This window comes from Piliocolobus tephrosceles, chromosome X, assembly GCF_002776525.5.
Source record: "Piliocolobus tephrosceles isolate RC106 chromosome X, ASM277652v3, whole genome shotgun sequence".
NCBI lineage: Eukaryota > Metazoa > Chordata > Mammalia > Primates > Cercopithecidae > Piliocolobus > Piliocolobus tephrosceles.
The window spans coordinates 94,037,823-94,062,562 of record NC_045455.1 but is presented as its reverse complement, the minus strand read 5'-3'; the positions used below and the strand labels follow the sequence as shown (position 1 = coordinate 94,062,562).

At 43.4% G+C, this 24,740-nt stretch overlaps 1 protein-coding gene across 8 annotated transcripts in view; it reads right to left on the bottom strand.

The window, feature by feature from the left end:
• ZMYM2 (zinc finger MYM-type containing 2) overlaps positions 1–9,031 on the bottom strand; it is a 128,938-nt gene extending 119,907 nt beyond the window's left edge. For 3 of the 8 annotated variants that reach the window (XR_002726044.2, XM_023190607.1, XM_023190606.1), the window contains exons 1-2: positions 7,626–7,789; positions 6,449–6,517 (exon numbers count right to left, since the gene is read on the bottom strand). The gene's annotated coding sequence lies outside the window, so the exon portion shown is untranslated. Of the gene's footprint in view, positions 1–6,448; positions 6,518–7,331; positions 7,463–7,507; positions 7,795–8,970 lie in introns of those variants that run through there. The other 5 variants (XM_023190605.1, XM_023190602.1, XM_023190603.2 and 2 more) reach the window with 5 other exon arrangements.
• Between the last annotated feature and the right edge of the window lie 15,709 nt (positions 9,032–24,740).

Here is a 24,740-nt window from a genome sequence, read left to right as displayed (position 1 = left end):
GATCACCTGAGGTCAGAAATTCAAGACCAGCCTCACCAACATGGAGAAACCCCATCTCTACTAAAAATACAAAATTAGCCAGGAGGGCGGCTCATGCCTGCAATCCCAGCTGCTCAGGAGGCTGAGGCACGAGAATCACTTGAACCTGGGAGGCGGAGGTTGCGTTGAGCCGAGATTGCACCATTGCACTTCAAAGCCTGGGCAACAAGAGCGAAACTCCGTCTCAAAAAAAAAAAAAAAAAAAAAAAACAAGCAAATATAGAATTATGTAAGAATTCAGGCCTGGTGCGGTGGCTCACACCTGTAATCCCAGCACTTTGGCAGGTCCAGGCAGGTGGATCACCTGAGTTCAGGAGTTCAAGACCAGCTGGCCAACATGGTGAAAACCTGTCTCTACTAAAAATACAAAAATTAGCCAGGCGTGGTGGTGCACACTTGTAATCCCAGCTATGCAGGGGGCTGAGGCAGGAGAATTGCTTGAGGTTGAACCCAGGAGGCGGAGGTTGCAGTGAGCTGAGATCATGTCATTGCACTCTGGTCTAGGCCACAGAGCAAGACTCCATTTCAAAAAAAAAGAATTCAGATACCATATCAGAGGCAGAAATCATTAAAATGATTAAAATAAGATATGACAAGCCTGGAACGAAAAAAAGTACAAATCTAAACAGGAGGATAAACTAAAATTTTCATTTAACTTACATTTTCACTTCCACCCAAACCTTTCCTTAGTTCTACAGAACTAGAAACAAAATTCACTAAGTCTATCTAATGAAATGCTCTTCCAAGCAGAGCCAAAGAAACTGCCAGCCCATAATTAACAGAACACATCTTTTATGATTATTTAATATACAACAGGTGTTGTAATATCCAATTTGCTGAATCAGTCCCCTGATTATTACCCTGAACATTCTGTCTAGTCCAACTTGATATTCCAAGAAACACTACTCTTCCTACGCAAAAGACATACCTCTTTGAAAGGAATGATTATAAAACTATTCCAGTATTAGAAGAAAAAGTCATTTTTTAATGTTAAGTAACAAAACCCAAAAATTTAGTTGTCAATTCTTACACTAGTAAGTCCAGAGACGGTATCTAGGTGACTATGGCAGACAGTAATATACACATGCATTGCTATAAAGTAAAAAGAATTTGTCTCACTGTATTATAGTCACATTGTACAAATATTATTCTGTCTGCAACTTCTAACTGTGCATCCCAATGTTACTTAAAACAGCTATGTATTTTTCTTATCCAATCTAAATGCATGGTTAGAGAGTTTAACGCAATAGTTTTAACAGATCTTTCCCAACATTTTCATATGAAGTTGCACCAATTTATTCCTAGTAAATTTATCTTGAAAGATTACAATTTAACATTAACTTGTAATATAAAAAACGTATTTTTAAGGATAAATTTTTTAAAACTCTTTAGATTTATAAATTCACAAAAACGAATCTGACCTTGAAATTCACTAGGAACACTAGAGAGGAAAAAAAATCTGGAACCCTCTGGAAAAGAGAGAAAAACCTAATCCTTGGCAGCCTATTGACGTTAAAGAGAAGGGTCTAAATTAAGAATAAACAAAAACAAGATGATAACTTATATTAAGAAAACATAAATGTGCAGAAGTTTAAAAAACCCAACCAGCTGGGTGCCGTGGCTCAAGCCTGTAATCCCAGCACTTTGGGAGGCCGAGACGGGTGGATCACGAGGTCAGGAGATCGAGACCATCCTGGCTAACACGGTGAAACCCTGTCCTTACTAAAAAAAAAAAAAAAAATACAAAAAACTAGCTGGGCGAGGTGGCGGACGCCTGTAGTCCCAGCTACTCGGGAGGCTGAGGCAGGAGAATGGCGTAAACCCGGGAGGTGGAGCTTGCAGTGAGCCGAGATCTGGCCACTGCACTCCAGCCTGGGTGACAGAGCGAGACTCCGCCTCAAATAAATAAATAAATAAATAAAAAACCCAACCTACTGGCTAGGCATGGTGGCTTACGCCTACAATCCTAACACTTTGGGAGGCCAAGGTAGGAAGATCGCTTGAGTCCAGGAGTCCAGGAGACAACAAAGCGGGTCCCTGTCTCTATAAAAAACCGACCTATTAAACATACATTACCTATTTCTGTGAATAATCAGTTTACTCTTTTTTTTTTTTTGACAGTCTCTCACTCTATCACCCAGGCTGGAATGCAGTGGTGCAATCTTGGCTCACTGCAAACTCCACCTCCCAGTTTCAAGTGATTCTCCTACCTCAGCCTCCTGAGTATCTGGCATTACAGATGCCCACCACCATGCTTGGCTAATCTTTGTATTTTTAGTAGAGAGAGGGTTTCGCCATGTTGGCCAGGCTGGTCTCGAACTCCTGACCTCAGGTGATCCACCCACCTCAGTCTCCCAAAGCTGGGATTACAGGCGTGAGCCACTGAGCTCGGCCAACCAGTTTACTCTTACGTCATTTCTTGAAATAGCAAACATGAATACTTATAGAACACTAATCAAATCAGTAAAAATAAAACTCAACAGCTATACCCTTCTTTCAAATTAAAGAGCATTAATTTTTCTTAAAATTTATTACTTCTAATTTTCAATGGACTGTTATAAAGTTAAAAATAAAACAGTACTAAGAACAAATCCCAAAGTCATACTAATCAAGTGATTCTGCTAACCTCTCTGCACATCATTTTTTAAACTCTTTAATAAAATGTTTAAAAATGTTTACGAAAATTCATTCTGCAGCTCCACAGAGGTGCTTCAAGTATTGTGTAAAGCTCAATTCAAAAAAATTAATATATCTCAAAATATGCACGAAAACAACGGATATGTTCAAATGTGTTATAATCCAACACATTTTAAAATGATGAACCCATCTTGTTGCCAAGCATTTGGTGATGACCATAAAGATCCTTTTCATATCTCTATTTTAGTAAGAGACATCTAAGACTACAAAGTGACTTATTTAAAAAACCAGGTTGCAAATATAAAAATGGGCAACTCCAACTACATAAAAAAAATGTGCTGATATACAACCAAAATAAAATACCAAAATAAGCTGCAACTGTTACTCAGATTGCTGCACTCAAATTCATGGATTTATCCAACAGCAATTTTTCTCATTGACAACTCTGTAAGTCTTATATATTGGAGACCTGCATTAGCACTTTTTGATCTGAATACTTCAAAAGTCCTGTTCACTTTTGTGCTTTGACAGGAATATAAGAAAACTAACCAACTGAAGTGTTTTTAAAGGAGGAAAATGCAGGAAGTCAAAGCAATTTATTTCCTCCCTAAATTGAAATGCCCTACATAAAATACTATTTGCGAATCCAATGAGAGAAAACACTTGAGCTTGGGCTCTTCTTGCATTTGCTAAAAAAAATCACACGCAGGCCAGCACGGCGGCTCACGCCTGTATACTTTGGGACTTTGAGGCGGGCGGATCACCGGAGCTCAAGAGTTCGAGACCAGTCTGGCCAACACAGTGAAACCTCGTCTCTACTGAAAATCCCCATCTCTACTAAAAATACAAAACTAGCCAGGTGTAGTGGCAAGTGCCTATAGTCCCAGCTACTTGGGAAGCTGAGGCATGAGAATGCTTGAACCCGGGAGGCGGAGGTTGCAGTGAGCAGACATCGCGCCACTGCACTCCAGCCTGGATGACAAGGAGAGATTCCATCTCAAAAAAAAGAGGCTGGGTGAGGTGGCTTAAGCCTGTAATCCCAGCACTGTGGGAGGCTGAGACAGGCGAATCACTTGAGGCCAGGAGTTCGAGATCAGCCTGACCAACATGATGAAATCCTGTTTCTACTGAAAATACAAAATTGGCTAGTCACAGTGGCGCGCACCTGTGATCCCAGCTACTTGGAAGGCTGAGGCACGAGGATCACCTGAACCCAGGAGGCCGAGGTTGCAGTGAACCAAGTTCCCGTCACTGCACTCCAGCCTGGGCAGTAAGAGTGAAACTCCATCTCGGAAAAAAAAAAAAAAAAAATCACATGCAATTTGAATAGCCCAGTCTTCTTATAATAAATGACATTTATCATGATATATGTTCACAATATTGTCAAATGGGATGGAGACATACTAATGCTAGAGAGACAGAAAATATAACATTTCTAATTATATCACGCCTTTTGACACCAGAGTTTCAGCATTTCATACCTATTCTTCCCATCACATTAATACCAGAGCATCTGACTGAAGGTAAAGATTCACTTTGTCTCAAATGTATTAAGTTTGTATATCTCCGTACCTCAAACAAGGGCAAATTACAATAAAACTGAAAAAAAACACAGTTGTTCAAAGGCAATATAAGCTCTCTATCCACACAGAAGTTAAAAATGTTCCTATGTCAGCGTATATGTCATACCGGAGTGATTCAGGGTTGTCTCACCACATGAAATACAAAAGCCCAGCCCATGGAAAAGCAGAGACCACTTTGTATCTTTCTCCCAACAGTTTCAAAGGATCGGTAGGAGAGAACAGATATTATTAAGGATGCACTAAAAAAAGATGCCATAAATATTCAAAGTAGTTTTAACTGTCAAAATACTTTGTAAATAGATCTAAAAGCACTCACATATGTTCCTACTGTATAATAAAAGTACTTATTTAGTCAAGGCCAATTAAAAATCATCAGGTTATCTTCATCTTACTGTCTAGCACATAACAGCATCACTAGTTGCTGTTTTTAAGTAAAGAAATGTTCAATTCTAAGCTAAATTGTTAAGCAAAACAAGAACCACATTCTGGTTATGTAAAAGCAGCACTGCTTCCCGCTAGTATACATATGCTGGCATTATAGAAAAGTACTGATTTTACATTTTTTATGTTCCTCGTCTCCAAATATCTACTAAACATAACCAATTATCAAGCTTCCCCTATCAACATAACTAAGAACAAAGAAAAAAAAATCCTAGAAAGGTAAATCTTTTGTGAAAATACGCAGCGATAAGCATCTTCCATCCATTTGAAAGATCTAACCTTGATTCACTATATTTGAATGATCTGACGCCTGAGATGAACTTCAAACTCATTAGAGAAGTTATAGTCATTCAAGTTAGCAGTATTTAGAAAACAATTACAGACTGTAAATTTTACAGACACATTGAAAAAGAGACTATGTTAATTCTGATCCAAACAGTCCTGTTAGTTTTGAAACAAAGCAGTATAAAAATCTAATTGATAACTGTGGTTATCAACATCACTGGGTTTTCATGATAATTAAATTACTTAACACGTTAAAAATTAGTGCGGGCACGTATTGATAATTTTAGAATGTGAATGATGGGTACATGGAGGGTCAGTACACTATTCTTACACGTAAAATTTAAAGTTTCCATAATAAACTTAAAAAAAAAAAAAAAACCTTAGACTCGGGCTAGCATACAATAAGGGCTCAATACATGCCATTCGTATTACCCTGTGGGCTACTTGCTAAGATTAAAGGAAAGTGTCCTGGACTGTGCCTAGAACGATGTATATTTAATACAAGTTACTATTCTCACATCATCCTTCACAATGTATATTCAGCAAACGCTTATCAATTAACTATTTTTTAAACCATGTGGACTTAAGCGTAAATAACTCATCTCTGACTCTGACAGAGATGACAAGTTACAATATCAACTGTCAATGGGCTCCAGAGATATAATGTATCCAGAGTGCTGACTTCAGATACTTTGTTTAGTTTCAATTGTCTGAAGGAAACTATGACTGGCTATCTTCATCTTCCTCTCCAGCACATTACATGGTTGCCTTAAAACCAACAAATTAAATAATTCTGAGGTAACACATTCAAAAACGATCGCTAAGTGAAAGATGATCAACATGGAAGACGGGGAACGAAGAAAGTAACTAGATCAGCACACTGGACTGATCAGCATACTACTTGGTGAACAAGATAGCACTAGAGGAGTGGACTCCATCCCTTTCGTAAGTAAATAAATGAAAAAAGATCTAACAACTCACGAACCGTGTCAAAATTTGCGTTTCCAATAGCCATAAACAAAAATATAAATGATTATTTCTATGTTTCCAATTCCTTCAATCAATTAGCCATTGTTTAAGAAAGAAAAAATGTTAAGGTTGCATGCACAGCATTCAACAAGAAGTAACTTTAATTCCCATTTTGGAACTCTAGAGGGCACCAGAAATATGCCCTCCTTCGCACCACCCCTCCTCCCCAGTAACGTGAGCAGCTGCAGAAGACCGTCGTCTGGTTGCTGAGGTTGGTATTGCAGCAGCAGGAGCGATGTCTGCAGCGGTGGAAACAGCAGCGCCCACTCCCAGCTGCCTCACCAGCCATTACCCAGGCTTCGCCCTGGGGGCAGCTGCCACCCAAGGGAAAGCTCCTCCCCCTCAAAACAACTGGGAGGGCCAGGTCCCGTAGCTGAACCCCTACAACCTGACAATGTCCTCTACTAGCAACAAATTAGGGGCAAAGGACTCACAATGGGGGTGTTTTCCTCCTCACTTTCTGCCAAGGATGCACCAGACAAGGCTGAAGGCGATTCTTGGTCCTGGGATAGGAGGAAAAAAGAAAAATGTATCAAGAACACACAACCTGGTGGGAGAAACCAACCCTTTCTGCCAGAAGGAGGCAGAGAAGGGAATAAGAGGTCAAGGAGGTTCGGTTCTTCTATTATTACCCCCACCATTAGCACAATAGCCCCCTCCTGCGTAAGTGGGGCAAAACAGCGCAAAATATGTATCTGGGGCCAAAACCCATGTGAAAGGCAAAATCTGGAAGGGAGGGGGCCTGAGGACACCGAGCCTGCTCCCGGGAAGGGAGGGGGGAAGGGAAAACGCTGCCTCGACGCCAGCAAGGGATTTGTATTCCCTCCCAAATTTGCCCACCCAGCGTCATCCCCGTCACTCCAAGTACCAATTCAGAGGTAAGGGGCGGCTCACGTCACCGCTGGGCCGATATCGCCCACATTTGCCCCAAGCAGTTGCCCTGGGCCCGAGGTTTGCCCCCCCCTGCAGTCGGCGACCGGCAGCGCTGCCTCCCCGTCCGCCATTAGAGACCCAGCCAAACAATACGTGCGGAGCAAGAGCCGCGCAGCGCAGCGCCGAGGAAAAGAAGAGCGAAGGAGGGGACCCGGCGGGGCAGAGGCAGCAGCCCTCACCCCGAAAAACTTGGGGACCTCGGCTCCAGTGGACAGGGTGGGAGCGCGGCCCCGAGAGCGGAGACCCGGCCGGGGCGCCCCTCCCCCGCCCCCCGCAGGAGAGAAAGGAAAATGCCCCGCGACCTCCCCGGGCGGCCGGCACCCCCGCCCCGCCGCCCCGCCGCCCCGCCGGCCCCGCGACCCCCGCCGCTGGCGGCCGCCTCACCCAGCCCTCCCGGCCTCGCCCGCACTCTCCCAGCCCCTCGGGCCGCACGCAAAGGCGCCTGTGACATGAGCGCAGCCCCGAGCTGCCCCCGAGGCCCCGACGCGGCAGCGGCGACGGCGGCCGCGCCGCGGGGTATTAATCCCGGGTCGGTGGGAGGCTCCGGAGGCTGCCCTCACCCATCTCCGCCTCCCTAGTCGCCTCCGCCTCCGCCTCCTCCTCCGGAGGCTGCGCTGCTCCCAGCCACCCCCACTCTCCGCGGCCCCGGACTGGAAAGACAGCGGGGATAAGCCTCACCCGGTTCTGGCTGCGGCTCCGCGGAGCGAACCTCCCCTCCCCCGGCCCACCCCCCTTCGGCGACACGCACAACTCCGCTCAGTCCAGTCCCGGCTTTAGCGCTGGTGAGGAGGAGGCGGAGGAGGCGGCGGCGCGGCCGAGCCCGGGGAGGCCCCGCCCTCCGCGCGCTCATTGGCTGACGGGGGAGGCGGGCCGGAGCGCCTCGGGCATGCCCATTGGCTCCGACGGCCGTCCTTCAGGGCCCCCCCTCGGTGGGGTGGTCCGAAGGGCTGTCCGTCAGGTGCGGGCCACTCCCCCGGCCCTGCCGTTCCACTCCCGCCTCCGCCGGCCCTCGACTCCCGGCCGGGTCCCCTCCCCGCCGGTCCCCCGCCCCCACCCACCGGGTCTGCCAGGGTCAGGAGCCCGAGATTCGCTGCCCGCCGCACCGACCCCGCTTCGGCTCCTCAGGGCCCGGGGCTCTCCGGGACCTAGACAGCCCGGGAGACTCCGGCGGGGCCGCCTGCCCTCGCCTGAGCTTGGGCGCCCAGGCCGCGGCAGCGGCTCCCAACGCCCCTGCCCGAGGAGAGCCGCGGCCTCGATGCCCCATCGCCCTCCCTGTCCAGTTCCTTGAAGGCCCCTGCGAGGGGCAAGGCCGGGGAGGCGCTGGAGCGGGGCCGAGTGGGCTTTCGGGGCCGCGGGCGAACTGGAGTCCTGACCGCGCTGGGGGCAGTGGAGGCCCTTCCACCCTCGCCGCGCCCCGTGGGGAACAGTCCCCCACCTCCCGCCATGGCTGCAGCAGGAGGAGACGACGTCCTCCATTTTGTCGGAACGACTGTGGGAACTTGGGACCCCCTAAAAACCAAACCCCGTGGGGCCGGGAAACTTGTCCCCGGGAAGCCCCGACTGGGCTCTGCCATTCGGCCAAGGGAACAGCCCCGGCTGCCGGCGTCTGCGTCCGCGGGGCCGTAGGGGACGGGCACGACGGTGGAGAGACCCAGACGCCGCTCCCCGCCTCCATCAACCAAGATGGAGGGAGCCGCGGGCTCCCCTGGAGCTGGGCTCCCGCCGGCTGGAGGGGCTGAGGCCCGCCCTGGGGCGTCCCTGGGCGCCGCCGTCCTGTGCTCCGCAGCCCGGGGCGCTGGCCCTGCCCAGGCCGCTCTACCGCCTGCCACCGTCTCCTGGTCCTCAACTGTTGATGGAGACTCCATGGAGGCTCCCTCCACAGCCCGCTCCATCGCGGGGCGCACTCGCTGCGGCCCCTGGGGGAGCGGAGTCAGGGACAGACGGCGACGGGCGCCCGAGGAGGGCGGGCCCCACAGGCCACCTCCACGAGGGGTCTTCTCTTTTGTTCCTCGTCTACACCTACGTCTTCGGCGGACGTCATGGTGCTGAACCATTTCCAAGACTCACGTAAAGATGGAAGCGATGCCGCTTGCTTCTCGCCCTGGCGGTTCTTAGTGGGATTACAACTGAGGGTGTTGGTTATTTTCCCACCTAAATGGATGGGCGACTTCTCAATTTCACGATTATCTGACACCATTGCCTATTAATAAACAGATAGATGATAATACAGTTTCAAGTTCAACACGATATTGATGACCATGAAGTTTTTAGTGAAGTTAATCACGCATGAAAGACTGATGTTTAAACTAATAGACGCAACTTACAGAGGAAATCTAGTACAAGTTGAATTCAGTCACTCATTAAAAAATAAGTAGGCTTTCCACCTTGTACTAAATACCTTGAATACGCTGTTCTTTTTTGTTGAAAAAAATTAATAAAATGTACTTGAACCAGCCTTTCAAAAAGTATCACTAATTTTTAGGAAACTATTTTGTAACTAAAATGTTTTAGTTTTAAATACACTAAAATAGCCTCTTAAGATTTTATACTACACAGTATTGTTTTAGACTGAAAAACTATCACAACAGAAACATCACAACAAAAACAGCCACTATCATCAAAACAGACACATCCTCTACTACCAAATTGTAATAATTTGGTGAAAACTTGCACCATCCCTTTTCTGCTGCCAGCTCCTATTGCAGTAGCTTCAGCTCATTGAGTTTATATTTAGAAGAGTAAAGTAGACATACTTCCAAATAAGCTCTGTGATAAACTTAAATGATAGATTGGGTTGCCATATACTGTTCAGTTGGAGCTCTATACTGCTACTCATTCCCTAGTGTTATTGCTGTTTTATTATAACTAATGAGCACCTGTGCTAATTATAGTATTTATATTCACTTTTTTAGTTCATTCAGGTACGTTTGTCCATGAAACTGTTCATTGGTTTGCTAGTCTGATACCAGGGAGAATTTTCATTGAGAATTTAGAACTGGGAGAAAAGTATTTGTCATGATGTTAAAAGCAGACTTAATTTTACATAAAAGTAATTTTAAAAATAAATGTTTGAATGTTCATAACAGCATTCATAATTTCCAACATCCCTAAAATGTCCATCAACTGATGAATGGATAAACAAAATGTGGTACATCCATACAATGGAATATTATTCAGACATAAAGAGGAGTGAAGTTCTGATGTACGCTACAACATGGACAAACCTTAAAGACATTATGCCAAGTGAATAAACAAGACACAAAAGACCACTGAATATTTTATTCCATTTACAGGAAATGTCTAGAATAGGCAAATCTGTAGAGATAGAAAGAAGATTACTGGTTGCCCAGAACTAGAGAAGTAGGGAGTAGAAAATGGTAGCTAAAAGTTATGAGGTTTTTTGATGGAGTGACTCAAGTGCTCTAAAATTGACTGAAATGATTGCACAACTCTGAATGTACTAGAAACCTCTGAACAGGATACCTTAAATGAGTGAATTGCATGATATGTAAATTATATCTCAATAAATCCACAACTAAAACTGTGTGTGTGTGAATGAATCTATTCTGTACCTGTCAAAAAGCATACCAGACATCCAAAAGGCAACTGCAAGACATGAGCAAAAGACTTGTATCTGGCCACTCAGAACCTCAGAATGTTACCTTCTCACTGAGTCCATTTCCTTATTTGTAAAATAAAGTAATAAAGAGTTGTTGTGACTGGGCATGGTGGCACCCGCCTGTAGTCCCAGCTACTCAGGAGGCTGAGGCAGGAGAATCACTTGAACCCAGGAGGCAGAGGTTACAGTGAGCCGAGAGCGCGCCACTGCAGTCCAGCCTGGGCAACAGAGCAAGACTCCGTCTCAAAAAAAAGAGTTGTTGTAAGGACCAAGTAACTTCTGTGAAAGTTATACAAAAGTGTTAGGTTTAATTGCATTTCGAAGACCAAGAGCTCACCATTCATTGAGATGTAGTATAACTGACTCTGGGCACAGCTTAAAGAGCCAGACTGCCCCCATCTGAATTCTGGCATTACCCACAACTAGCAAGTAGCTAGATGCTTTTAGTCATGCGTAAGCTTCTCTAAGCCTCTGATCGGTTCATCATGTGTCAAATGTAGATAATAATTCCTCTTTCATAGAGTTTTTTAGGGGATGAAACGAGCATACATGTATAAAAACTTGCACCTTGCACCTCACTTAATACAGACCTCAGTAAATTTTAGTTGTTTTTATCATTCATACTTGACTCAATGAAATATTAGAAAAAAATTACAATATTCTACTAGGACCATATTGATATCTCTATTACCAATACTATGCTACCGTGTAATCCAAATAATAATAATAATATTGGCCGGGCGCGGTGGCTCAAGCCTGTAATCCCAGCACTTTGGGAGGCCGAGACGGGCGGATCACAAGGTCAGGAGATCGAGACCATCCTGGCTAACACGGTGAAACCCCGTCTCTACTAAAATACAAAAAATTAGCCGGGCGTGTTGGCGGGCGCCTGTAGTCCCAGCTACTCGGGAGGCTGAGGCAGAAGAATGGCGTGAACCCAGGAGGCGGAGCTTGCAGTGAGCTGAGATCCGGCCACTGCACTCCAGCCTGGGTGACAGAGCGAGACTCCGTCTCAAAAAAAATAATAATAATAATAATAATACTAATTGCAGAAACTTAATCAAGTAGTCTTGGGGCTGGGCGCAGTGGCTCATGTCTGTAATCCCAGCACTTTGGGAGGCCGAGGTAGGTGGATCACGTGAGATCAGGAGTTTGAGACCAGCCCAGCCTGGCCTGGGGTTTGGTAAAACCCCATCTCTACCAAAAAATACAAAACCTAGGGTGGTGCATGCCTGTAGCCCCAGCTACTCAGGAGGCTAAAGTGGGAGAATTGCTTGAACCCAGGAGGCAAAGGTTGTAGTGAGCTAAGATCGTGTCACTGCACTCCAGCCTGGGCAAAAGAGTGAGACCCTGTTTCAAAATGAAAGAAAACAACAACAACAACAATATTTTAACAATGGAAACAGTGAATAAAATTTTCTATGAGAGAAGGAACAAAGACTGAAACCAGTTTAATGTTACTTATTGATATATAAATAAAGTACTCCTTGGTAGGATGCTTCTCATAGGATTCAAAAATAAGAATTTTAAATAAAAATTGTTAGTTTTAAGATGTTGACATTTATAATTTGCTTATACTGATGTTTGGTATTATAGCAACCAAAAATCCATAATTTTGCTTCATAGTTGTGGAGAAAGGGTGAAGTTCCTTGGCCCTAGGATTCTTGGCTCCAGAATCCATGTCCTTAACCACCTCATTATACGGCCTCTCTAGATAGCTTTGTCTTCATTCTTAAATTTTAACTCTTAAACATGTCATCTTAAAAAATTTTAAACATAGCACTAAATAATGCATTTTAGATCAGTGGCATATAAACTTTTTTTGACCATGACAACTACTGAGATATGCATTGTACATCAGCACCCAGTACAAACCCCTACTAGATATGTGACTATATAACTGAAACAGGATTCATGGAATAATTACCTTTCACTGTCTTAGATGCATTTTAATATTATCCATTCTAGTATATTTAAATCTAGTCTAAACGGTTTTAGTCCTTCTTTTTAAATAAATAAATAATAGTTGCAACACACCAAGTTCATTTCATGGCTTACAAACTGTGAAAAATATTACTCTGCAGAAAGCAAGTCATGGATAAATTTAAGTCCTAAATCAGTTGAAAAAACACAAGATGATATCAAAAACTGAGAGTAATCTCAAATGAACCATAGATTGATTTTTTTTTTTTTTTTTTTTTTTTGAGACAGAGTCTCGCTCTGTCACCAGGCTGGAGTGCAGTGGTGTAAGCTCAGCTCACTGCAACCTCTGCCTCCTGGGTTCAAGCAACTCTTCTGCCTCAGCCTCCCGAGTGGCTGGGACTGCAGGCACCTGCCACCACACCCAGCTAGTTTTCATGTTTTTAGTAGAGACAGGGTTTCACCATGTTGGCCAGGATGGTCTCGATCTCTTGACCTCCTGATCTGCCCGCCTTGGCCCCCCAAAGTGCTGGGATTACAGGCATGAGCCACCGCGCCCAGCCTTTATGGATTGAAATTTTACAAATAGAGACTTAAGTTGCCATTCTTCCTAAATATATGAAATGCTTATTCTTTCCTATCAACATGTTTTACACTTTATGAAAGAGTAATGAAAATTATTAACAATGCCTGGAAAAGTATGCAGAGGTGAAGTTAATGCTAATTCCACTACTTGTTAGCTTTGACTGTCTTAGTTCATTTAGTGCTTCTATAACAGAATACCTAAGACTGAGTAATTTATCAGTAACAGAAATTTACTGACTCACCATTCTGGAGGCAGGGAAGTCCAATATCAAGGTGTTGGCATCTGTCATGGGCCTTCTTGCTATGTCATAACATCAAGGAAGGCATCACATGTCTGAAAGGCTGAGAGAGGATGAGAGTAAGAGCAAGAAGGGGCAAGCCCCGTCCTGCAATAAGGAAACTGTTTGGAGGAACGGAGGCAGGATGGTGCACTTCCGGGTTCTTCTTCACCACCAACTCTTCCCATGTGTGCGAGAATGCAGCTGACGCCCGGGAAGGTGCAGATTAATCAGGCATGCACCAGGTGATGTCAATCCGAGGAGACCAAGATTTACCTGGTGGCACCTGCGGAGCGGCCCCCCTCCCCCGACCTGCCCGTGCCCCGCCTATTGCCCTTCCACTCCTAGAAAAGTCGCTCCCAGCAGATGCGCGGGGGCGGGCTTTCTCAGCCCCCACTCTTGTGGGGACTGTATTAGAAACTCCACCCCCCCCCCCAGCTCCGGTCCCTGAAGCTAGATGACCAAAGAATAAATTTGCAGTTTTGCTTTTAGCCTTGCCTACTCGCTGGTTCTTTTGTGCCCACTCTGGTGGTCTTAGAAAAACAAATCAGAAACCTACTTCCCTGATGACATATTAATCCATTCATGAAGGCTCCAATCTCTTAAAGGTCTCACTTTTTGATACCATCACAATACCAATTACATTTCAACATGAGCTGTGGAGGGGACAAATATTCAAACCATAGTAGTGACCCTCCACTTTCTGAGCCTCAGTTTCTTCAGTGAACTGAGAGAATTGTACATCCTAGGCCCTTAAAAGGAAAATCCCTTCTTCTCTCCTTATAATCTTCTCATCCTTTGGGATCCCAATGCCTCCAACCAACTCCATCTCATTTTTCCAGTTTATTGTAAATATTCCTTTCCTCTGAGTTTACGTGGCTTTATTATTGAGTAATAAAAAGTGTTTGCACCTATAGTCTTAAGAAACATTGCCCTTCACTCTTCCGTATCAGTTCACACTGGAATAAGAGTCCCACCATGTTTTTCTTGTTAAATCAAATGTATTTATTTTAATTGGCAAAAAATTGAATATATTTACTGTATACAACACGATGTTTTAAAACATATATACATTGTGCAATGGCTAAATAATATAGGCATAACCTCACATACTTATTTTTTTGTGGTAGAAACACTTAAAAATCTACTCTCAGCTATTTTGAAGAATACAATATACTGTTATTGATTTTAAACACCGTGTTGCACAATACGGTGTACATTCTCTTGAGCTTCCTCCTATGTAACTAAAACTTCTATCTTTTGACCCACATCCTCTAAATTCCACCAAACTCCCACGTCACCACCCCAGCCCCTGGTAATCAGCATTCTACGCTCTGCTTCTATGAGTTCAACTTTTTTAAGATTCCATATGCGAGATTATGTGGTATTTGTCTTTCTGTGCCTGGCTTATTTCACCTAATGTACTGTCCTTCAGGTTCATCCACGTTGTCACAAAAAACAGGATTTCCTTCTTTTTAAGGCTGAATAGTATTCCATAGTGTATATATGCCACATTTTCTTTTTCTATTTTTTTTTAAGACGGAGTCTTGCTCTGTGGCCCCAGCTGGAGTGCAGTGGCCGGATCTCAGCTCACTGCAAGCTCCGCCTCCCGGGTTTATGCCATTCTCCTGCCTCAGCCTCCCGAGTAGCTGGGACTACAGGCGCCCGCCACCTTGCCCGGCTAGTTTTTTGTATTTTTAGTAGAGACGGGGTTTCACCGTGTTAGCCAGGATGGTCTCGATCTCCTGACCTCGTGATCCGCCCGTCTCGGCCTCCCAAAGTGCTGGGATTACAGGCTTGAGCCACCGCGCCCGGCCAAGCCACATTTTCTTTATCCATTCATCTGTTGATGGACACTTATATAGATTCCATATCCTGGCTATTGTGAATAATACTGCAATGAACATGAGAGTATAGGCACCACCTGAAGGAACTGATTTCATTTCCTTTGGGTATATACTCACTAGCGGAATTACTGGATCATATGGTAGTCAATTTATTTTTTTGAGAAACCATCATACTGTTTTCCATCATCATTGTATTAATTTACATTCCCAGCAACAGTGTACAAGGGTTCCCTTTCTTCCACATCATTGCCAGCATGTGTATTCTTTTGTTTGTCTTTTTTATTTTATTTTATTTCATTTTATTTTATTTTTGAGATAGAGTCTAGCTGTGTCACCCAGGCTGGTGTGCAGTGGCCCCATCTCAGCTCACTGCAACACCCACCTCCCAGGTTCAAGCGATCCTCCCACCTCAACCTCTTGAGTAGCTGGAATTACAGGCATTTTTAGTAGAGATGTGGTTTCATCGTGTTGGCCAGGCTGGTCTTGAGCTCCTGACTTCAACTAATCCACCTGCCTCAGCCTCCCAAAGCACTGGGATTACAGGAGTGAGCCACCGTGTCTGGCTCCTTTGCCCATTTTTTAAATCAGGTTGCTTTCTTCTTATTGAGTTATTTGAGTTCCTTATATATTGTGGATAGTAACCCCTTATCAGACATATGGTTTGTAAATACAGTCTCCCATTTCATAGGTTGTCTCTTCACTCTCTTGATTGTTTCCTCTATTATACAGAAGCTTTTTAATGTATCTCATTTGTCTGTTTTTGCTGTTGTTACCCGCGCTTTCTTGTTATTCGTTTATCTCCCAGGCAGCATAGCCCACCAATTTCCATCTAAGCTTTAGAGCGTGGGTGTCCAATCTTTTGGCTTCCCTGGCCCACGTTGGAAGAATTATTGTCTTGGGCCGCACATAAAATACACTAATGATAGCTGATGAGCCAAAATAAATCTAAAAATCACACACACAAAAAAGAAATCTTACATTTTAAGAAAGTTTACAAAATTTGTGTTGGACCACATGCATTCAAAGCCGTCCTGGGCTACATGCCGCCTGCTGGCCACTGGTTGGACAAGCTTGCTTTAGAGGTACTCACTGCAAAACAGAAGCAAATTTTAAGGGGGGAAGATTAGATTATTTAAGAGATCTTTTCCAGCAATAAATTCTATGATTTTATAAAATAATAAGCTGAAAGGACTCCTTATATTGTCAACTGTTATTTAGTGAATTTCTGTACTGGGTAGTGTTAAACCAAAACTTTAGACAAATTAAATTTAACAATTTAATTGAGCAAAGAATGATTTGCTAATTGGGCAGGACCGGGAACCGGAAGAGGTTCAGAATGACTTTGCAGGGGCTATGTGGTCAGAGAGGATTATGGGTAGAAAAAGGAAAGTGACTTAAAGAAAACAGAAATGAGGCCCAAAAACATCCTGATTGGTTAGAGCTTGTCATTTGCCTTATTTCAACATGGTTTGAACAGCCGGCTGCCTGTGATTGGCCAAAACTCCACAACTGGTACAAGAACAGGTTACATTCTGTTTACATATCCAGCTGGGTTGCAGTTCACTCTGTAAGGGGAAACTTAAAATATGTAAGCAGGTAGTTTTAGGCTAAACTTAATTCGCCAGTAGCTGTTCACTAAAAGATTAAAATATAAAATTAAGCGGATCTGAAAGTTTTGAATCATTACATTAAGTTTTTAATACTTTTCCCTACCTCCAAAGGTAATAAGTACGCAATGATTTTAATTTTTTTAATTTTTAAAAATCATTTATTTATTTCAGCCTCCTAAGTAGCTGGGACCACAGGCACGTGCCACCATACCCAGCTGAATTTTTTTATTGTTTATTTTGTAGAGAAGGGGTCTCGGCCGGGCGCGGTGGCTCAAGCCTGTAATCCCAGCACTTTGGGAGGCCGAGACGGGCGGATCACGAGGTCAGGAGATCGAGACCATCCTGGCTAACACGGTGAAACCCCGTCTCTACTAAAAATACAAAAAACTAGCCGGGCGAGGTGGCGGCGCCTGTAGTCCCAGCTACTCGGGAGGCTGAGGCAGGAGAATGGCGGGAACCCGGGAGGCGGAGCTTGCAGTGAGCTGAGATCCGGCCACTGCACTCCAGCCTGGGCGACAGAGCCAGACTCCGTCTCAAAAAACAAAAAACAAAACAAAACAAAACAAAACAAAATGGAAGACGATCAGTTGGGTGGAGAAGAGTCATGGGAAGGGAGAGTCAAGAGCAGGCGGGGTGGCTCCTGGAGGGCCTTGGAGGCCACACTAAGGAGACAGGATGTGACTGTAGTGCATGGAAAAGCCATAAATAGAGGATTTCAGTAGGAAAATGACACAATGTAATGTAAACCTGAAGCATATAACCCTGGTCACTTTGTGGGGAATTGTCGTAGGGTGGCAAGGGTAGAATTTTGGAAGCTGTTGAGTTGTCTGAGCAAGAATTGGCATTGGTAGCCTCAAATAGGGTGGTGGCAATGCAGGTGAAAGAAGTGAGTTGATAGTAATGATGGGAAGATGTGGAGTTCAGAGAGGCATTTCTAAAATTTGGGAACTAATTTAAAATTCAGACACAGAAAAAACTTTTCTTCCTTCCTTCCTTCCTTTCTTTTTTTTTTTTTTTCTTTTTTTTTTTTTGAGACAGAATTTCTCTCTTGTTGCCCAGGCTGGAGTGCAGTGGCACGATCTTGGCTCACCACAACCTCTGCCTCCTGAGTTCAAGTGATTCTCCTGCCTCAGCCTCCCAAGTAGCTGAGATTACAGGCATGCGTCACCATGCACAGCTAACGTTTTTGTATTTTTTTAGTAGAGATGAGGTTTCTCCATATTGGTCAGGCTGGTGAAAAAACTTTTCTAATTATTAAATAATATTAAATTATTAGCAAATCTGATCAATTTTATACAAACAAAAGATGAGAAGCTTCACAAAAGGTAGAAGCAAATCTTCAAGAATGATGGCTAAAAGGAGCTATCCTAAGTAGACCAATAAATTAATACTACTTTGAGTTGACTGAGTTTTTGAAAGAAATTAGTCTAAAATTACAGGGCACAGTGGTTCACACCTGTAATCCCAGCACTTTGGGAGGCTGAGGCAGGTGGTTCACTTGAGGCCAGGAGTTCCAGACCAGCCTGGGCAACAGGATAAAACCCTGTCTGTACTAAAAATACAAAAATTAGCCAGGAGTGTTAGCGCACACCTGTAGACCCAGCTACTTGGGAGGGTAAGGCACGAGAATTGCTTGAACCCAGGAGGCAGAGGTTGTAGTGAGCTGAGGTCATGACACTGCACTCCAGCCTGGGTGACAGAGTGAGATTCTGTCCCTCTGCCCAACCCCCCAAAAATGAAAGTAGTCTAAAATGTATAAGTAAAACATTACTGAGTATTCTACTTATTATTGCTTTTTACTTCTTTTTCAATAAACTTGGAAAAATAGTTGAATATAAATAAATAATGATTGATTTGTAACCAACTTCGAATTTAGTCTGTTTTTTTAATTATATCACTATAATACTATGGTAGTTCTTTATAATAGTCTCAGAGGTGTTGGATCTTGGTTTTTTGTTTGTTTGTTTGTTTTCATTTGCACCTTGTTTTGTGTTTTTAATTTGTTTTCTTCAAAATAAAAAATGGGGGCCAGGTGCAGTGGCTCACGCCTCTAATTCCAGCACTTTGGGAGGCCGAGGTGGGAGGATCACCTGAGGTCAGGAGTTTGAGATCAGTCTGGCCAATGTGGCAAAACCGCATCTCTACTAGAAGTACAAAAATTAGCCAGGTGTGGTGGCAGATGCCTGTAATCCCAGTTACTTGGGAGTCTGAGGCAGGGAGAATTGCTTGATTCTGGGAGGCGGAAGTTGCAGTGAGCTGAGATCATGCTACTGCACTCCAGCCTAGGCAACACAGTGAGACTCCATCTCTAAATCAATAAATAAATAGGGCATGGAAGGAGAAGTGATTGAAGAAGAAATTCACAGTGAAAAGTAAGACTTCCCTTACCCCCTCTAGTAGCTTCCTGCCGTCCAATCTGCCTCTCCAGAGACAACCACTGTTACCAGTTCCTTCTAATACTTTCCAGAAACATCTCTCATGTAAAAGTATATATTCTTTTTCTACAACTTTTTTTTTTAATTCAACATTGTATCTTAAAGCTGAGTTCACATCAACATGCGTAGATACAGCCCATTCTTTTTCAGGACTGTATAATATTCAATTGAACTGTAATTTATTTAAACTATATTACTCATTAACAGAGTCAGATTACAGTGACCCTCAGTCATTTCATTATCCTGTCCTTAATATCTAATTATTGTAATAGGAGGTTGTTTAAACATTAACTGCTACTTTTAAAAATTAAAGTCCCCAAAAATACCTTTTTAGAATTATTTTATCCTGAGCAAGGAGTAATGCTTTGATTGCTAAGTAACTGTCTCTGTGGCAATTGTTCTTATTTCTTTCCTAATATTGTTTTAAATACCTACAGAGTCCTTCTACATATGTATAGCAAAAGAGAAGTAGCTAAAAGAGGTCGGTGTCTACCAAGGCTGCCTACTAGGCCCCCATTGCCTAAGGAATCCATTCTAGAGTTCTTTCTACAGCCCTGCATATTTTACAATGACTCCCACCAATACAGCCCCATCTCCCTTCTCCTTCTCTCAAACAGCCTACACACTAGACACATTGGATAATTTACTCTACCCCAACAATTCTGCATGCTTTTAACAGACTGCCTTCGTGCGATTTCCTCAAACTAGTAAAAACCTGGCTTCCACTCAGTTTGGTGAACTACTTCATCTTTAAGACAGAACATTTCACACTTGGGCACACATACCAACTGGGTACTGGGCAGGAGCAGTTTTACAATAATCCATTTTCAGATCCTCGAATTCAGTTGTATACGTACGTAAAATAGATCTGCCCCATTCCCATCCACCCTTCTCCCACTAAAAACGAAAAGCAGGCATCTCACCCCAGAACTGCATGAAGGCGAGGTGCGTCCTGGTGAAAAAGACTTCAAAATGCCCAATGAGAGGACAATTTGAAGCACTGGTGTAAATTGAATTAAATAAATGACTCTGATGACTGGACAGCAGATGATTTTTGAACATCAGGTGGTTTTCAATTCTTTATTTTCTTTTTTTTTTTTTGAGACGGAGTCTTGCTCTGTCCCCGGGGCTGGAGTGCAGTGGCCGGATCTCAGCTCACCGCAAGCTCCGCCTCCCGGGTTCCCGCCATTCTCCCGCCTCAGCCTCCCGAGTAGCTGGGACTACAGGTGCCGCCACCTCGCCCGGCTAGTTTTTTGTAGCTTTTTTAGTAGAGACGGGGTTTCACCGTGTTAGCCAGGATGGTCTCGATCTTCTGACCTCGTGATCCGCCCGCCTCAGCCTCCCAAAGTGCTGGGATTACAGGCTTGCTCCACCGCACCCGGCTCAATTCTTTATTTTCAACAAAATTCAATGAAGAGCTAATTGGGATGTCAGCTAATCATAAAACACACGTGCATGGGGTTGTGAGTTTAATTGTGTTCCCCACCCCCAAAAATATATGTTGAAGTCCTATTTCCCAGTACTTTGGAATGTGATCTTATTTGGAAATAGAGTATTTATAGAGATAATCAAATTAAAATGTTGCCATTAGGAAGAGCTCTAATCCAATAGGACTCATCTCTTTATGAAAAGGAGAAATTTGGACACAGAGGCAAGACACATACAAAGGGAAGAAAACCTGAGAAACTTGGGGAGAATACGGCCGTATCACTGGAATGTTGCACCTACAAGCCAAGGAACTCCAAGGATTGCCAGCAAAAAACAAAAGCTGGAAGAGCCGGAAGCCGTTCACCTCTAGAACTGTCAGAGAGTTTGGCTCAGCTAACACCTTGATTTCAGACTTCTAGCCTCCAGAGCAGTAAGACAATAAATCTGTGCTGTTTTAAGCCACCCAGTTTGCAGTCTTATGTGATGGCAGCCCTACGAACCTCATTTCTATATAGCTTTAACCATGTAATTCCCCAAGAATTCAAAATAATTGAGAGATGGCATTACACAAAACTTCGATTTTTGTCTATTTGTTAACCAGTTTTTTCATCACGTACATCCATAAAACTGAAAAGGGGGGTAGTAAAACCTGTCCCATTTCAGCAAAAAAAAACAATTTTTTTCACTAAAAATTATGAGCCATTTCAAGAATTATTTTTTATTGATTGATGGATTGATTGATTGATAGATTGACTTTTTTTGAGACAAGATCTCTCCCTGTAGCTCAGGCTGGGATGCAGTGGCAGGATTATGGCCCACTGCAGCTTCAACCTCCCAGGCTCAGACAATCCTCCCACCTCAGTCTCCCAAGTAGCTGGGACTACAGGCATGTGCCACCATGCCTGGCTAATTTTTTAAAAATTTTTGTAGAGACAAGATCTCCGTATGTTGTCCAGGTTGATCTCAAACTCCTAGATTCAAGCAATCCTCCTGCCTCAGTAAAAATATGTTATTGATTTGGCACTTACCATCATTTCTTTAAAAAGTACACAGATGATAAATTCTTTAGTAGTAGGACATTTTATGTGGTTCCTTTTTCTCATTCACATTTGTATTTCCATTCCACTTCCCCCACAGAATTATATCCTAGTGTAATATATATTTGTTATTAAAAATTTTAGTGATCATCCTACAATATTACTCTGCAGTAAAAATATGTAATACATTAAAATTCAAAATGTATAAGTTTCTAGACCAAAAATCTAAGTGTTGAAAATTTCTTACACATGAAGCTATCATTTATATTAAATATTTGATTGAGTTAACATAATGCATTATACACTTGGTTTGGTAATTATGAAAAGCAGAATTGTATAGAAATACCTCACTTGATGATATAGAAAATAATTTTTGGCCAGGTGCAGGGGCTCATGCCTGTAATCCAGCACTTTGGGAGGCTAAAGCAGGAGGATCACTAGCACTCAGGAGATTGAGACCAGCCTAGGCAACTGGCAAGATCCCATCTCTACAAAAAGTAAATAAATTAGCCAGGTGTGGTGGCACGCACCTGTAGTCCCAGCCACTCAGAAGGCTGAGGTGGGAGGATCAGCTTAGCCCAGGTCAAGGCTGTAGTGAGCACTTACAGTACCACCACGTGGCAGCTTGATTGACAGAGTGAGATCCTGTCCCCGCCCCCACTCTCAGCCCTCTGCCAAAAAAAAAAAAAAAAGCAGAAAGCCATTTGCCTGGAGTTGTTCCTGTACCCAGAACCCTTATACAAGCAAATCAAAACATAACTTAGAGGCATTCCTTGTATCTGATTAATTTTGAATTGAGCTTTAACCAATCACAGAAAGTCAACCAGCCAATTGGTTATAAAATTAAGGACCTCAAACTATACCCAAATAAGGAAAACACCTAGCAGTAGTCAATCAAGTAATGTCTTTACTGTACTTCCATCTTCAGCCTGTAAAAGCTCCCTGCTCACAATACAGATCACTAGAGATCAGGATAGAGACCTGCTCACACTACAGATCACTAGAGATCAGGATAGAGATCTCTGAACCTCTTCCAGTTTTGAGTGTTGCCCAATTAATGAATCCTTTAATGCTCAAATAAACTCTGTTAACTTTCTCTTGCCTAAAGTTTTTCTTTCTTTTTTTTTTTTGAGGCGGAGTCTCCCTCTGTGGCCCAGGCTGGAGTGAGTGGCGCCAACTTGGCTCCCTGCAAGTTCCGCCTCCCGAGTTCCCGCCATTCTCCCGCCTCAGCCTCCCGAGTAGCTGGGACTACAGGTGCCGCCACCTCGCCCCGCCAATTTTTTGTATTTTTAGTAGAGACGGGGTTTCACCGTGTTAGCCAGGATGGTCTCGATCTCCTCACCTCATGATCCGCCCGCCTCGGCCTCCCCAAGTGCTGGGATTACAGGCGTGAGCCACGGCGCCCGGCAATCCAAACAATTTTAAAAAGACATTGTACCATGCCAAATTTTGGTTTCTGCAGAAATCCTAGAATGGCTCAAAACTGGAAAAATCTTTAAATATTAATCACCACATTAAAGATAAAAGGAGAAAAAAATACATAATGTCATCTGAACAATAAAAAGATTAAAAATTGGAAAGAAAGAAACAAAGCTGTCATTATTTACAGATATATAATTATCTACCTAGAACACCCAGAAGAATCTAAAGGCACATTAGTATAAATAACAAAAATATTTCACAAGTGACTGACTATAACATCAGTATAAAACTTGGAGTTGCATTTTTATTTACTAGCAATAGTTGGATATAATTTTTAAAGACATTATTTACAGTTTCAACCAAAGCTATAAATTGCCTAGATTAAATGTGACAAAAGGCTGGGCCTGCTGGCTCACGCCTGTAATCCCAAGCACATTGGGAGACCGAGGTGGGTGGAACGCCTGAGGTCAGGAGTTTGAGACCAATCTGGCTGACATGGTGAAACCCTGTCTCTACTAAGACGGTTTTTTTTTTTTCAGACAGAGTCTTGCTCTGTCACCCAGGCTGGAGTGCGGTGGCTTCATCATGCCCCACTGCAACCTCCGCCTCCCGGGTTCAAGCCATTCTCCTGCCTCAGCCTCCCAAGTAGCTGGGATTACAAGCGTGTGCCACCACGCCCAGCTAATTCTTATATTCTTAGTAGAGACAGGATTTTGTCACGTTGGCCAGGCTAGTCTCAAACTTGGGACCCCAGGTGATCCACCCATCTCAACCTCCCAAAAGTGCTGGGATTACAGGCATGAGCCACCGCACCCAACCTGGTATGGTTTTTTAAACAAGACACACAGAATGATAACGATAGAAAAAGATTGATAACATCAACTCTGTTAGTTTTTTTTTTTTTTTTTAATTGCACTTAGCAAAAAGACTCAGTACAAAAACACAAATCACAATCTGACGGAAGATATTTTTGACCTACTTACCTGACACAGGAATGCGTTTTAAATATTCCTACAAATCAATAAGAAAAAGGCAGGTTGGGTGCATTAGCTCACGCCTATAATCCCAGCACTTTGGGAGACTGAGGGAGGCTCGCTAGAGCCAGTTCTAGGACAGCCTGGGCAAGATGGTGGACCTCACCTCTACAAAAAAATAAAAAGGAAATTAGCTGGGCATGGTAGTGAGTGCCTGTAGTCCCAGCTACACAAGAGGTGGAGGTGGGAGGATGGCTTGAGCCTGGAGAGTCAAGGCGGCAGCGAGCCATGATCTTGCCACTGCACTCCAGCCTGGCCAACAAAGCAAGACCCTGTCTCTAAGAAATGAATGAATGAATGAATGAATGAATGAATAAATAAATAAATAAGAAAAAGGCACACACCCCAACTGACAAAGGGGCAAAAATATGAACAGAGTTCATGAAGATGGCCAATAAACATATTAAACATATTTAAAAGATGCTCAATTTTATTACTAGTCAGGAAAATGTGAATTCAGACTATAGTGAAATATTATGTTAAACCCATTAGGATAAGAAATTTAAGTTATTCAACAATATAAAATGTTAGAAGATTTGGAGCAGAGAGACTATCTAAACATGGCTCCCTGAAGTATA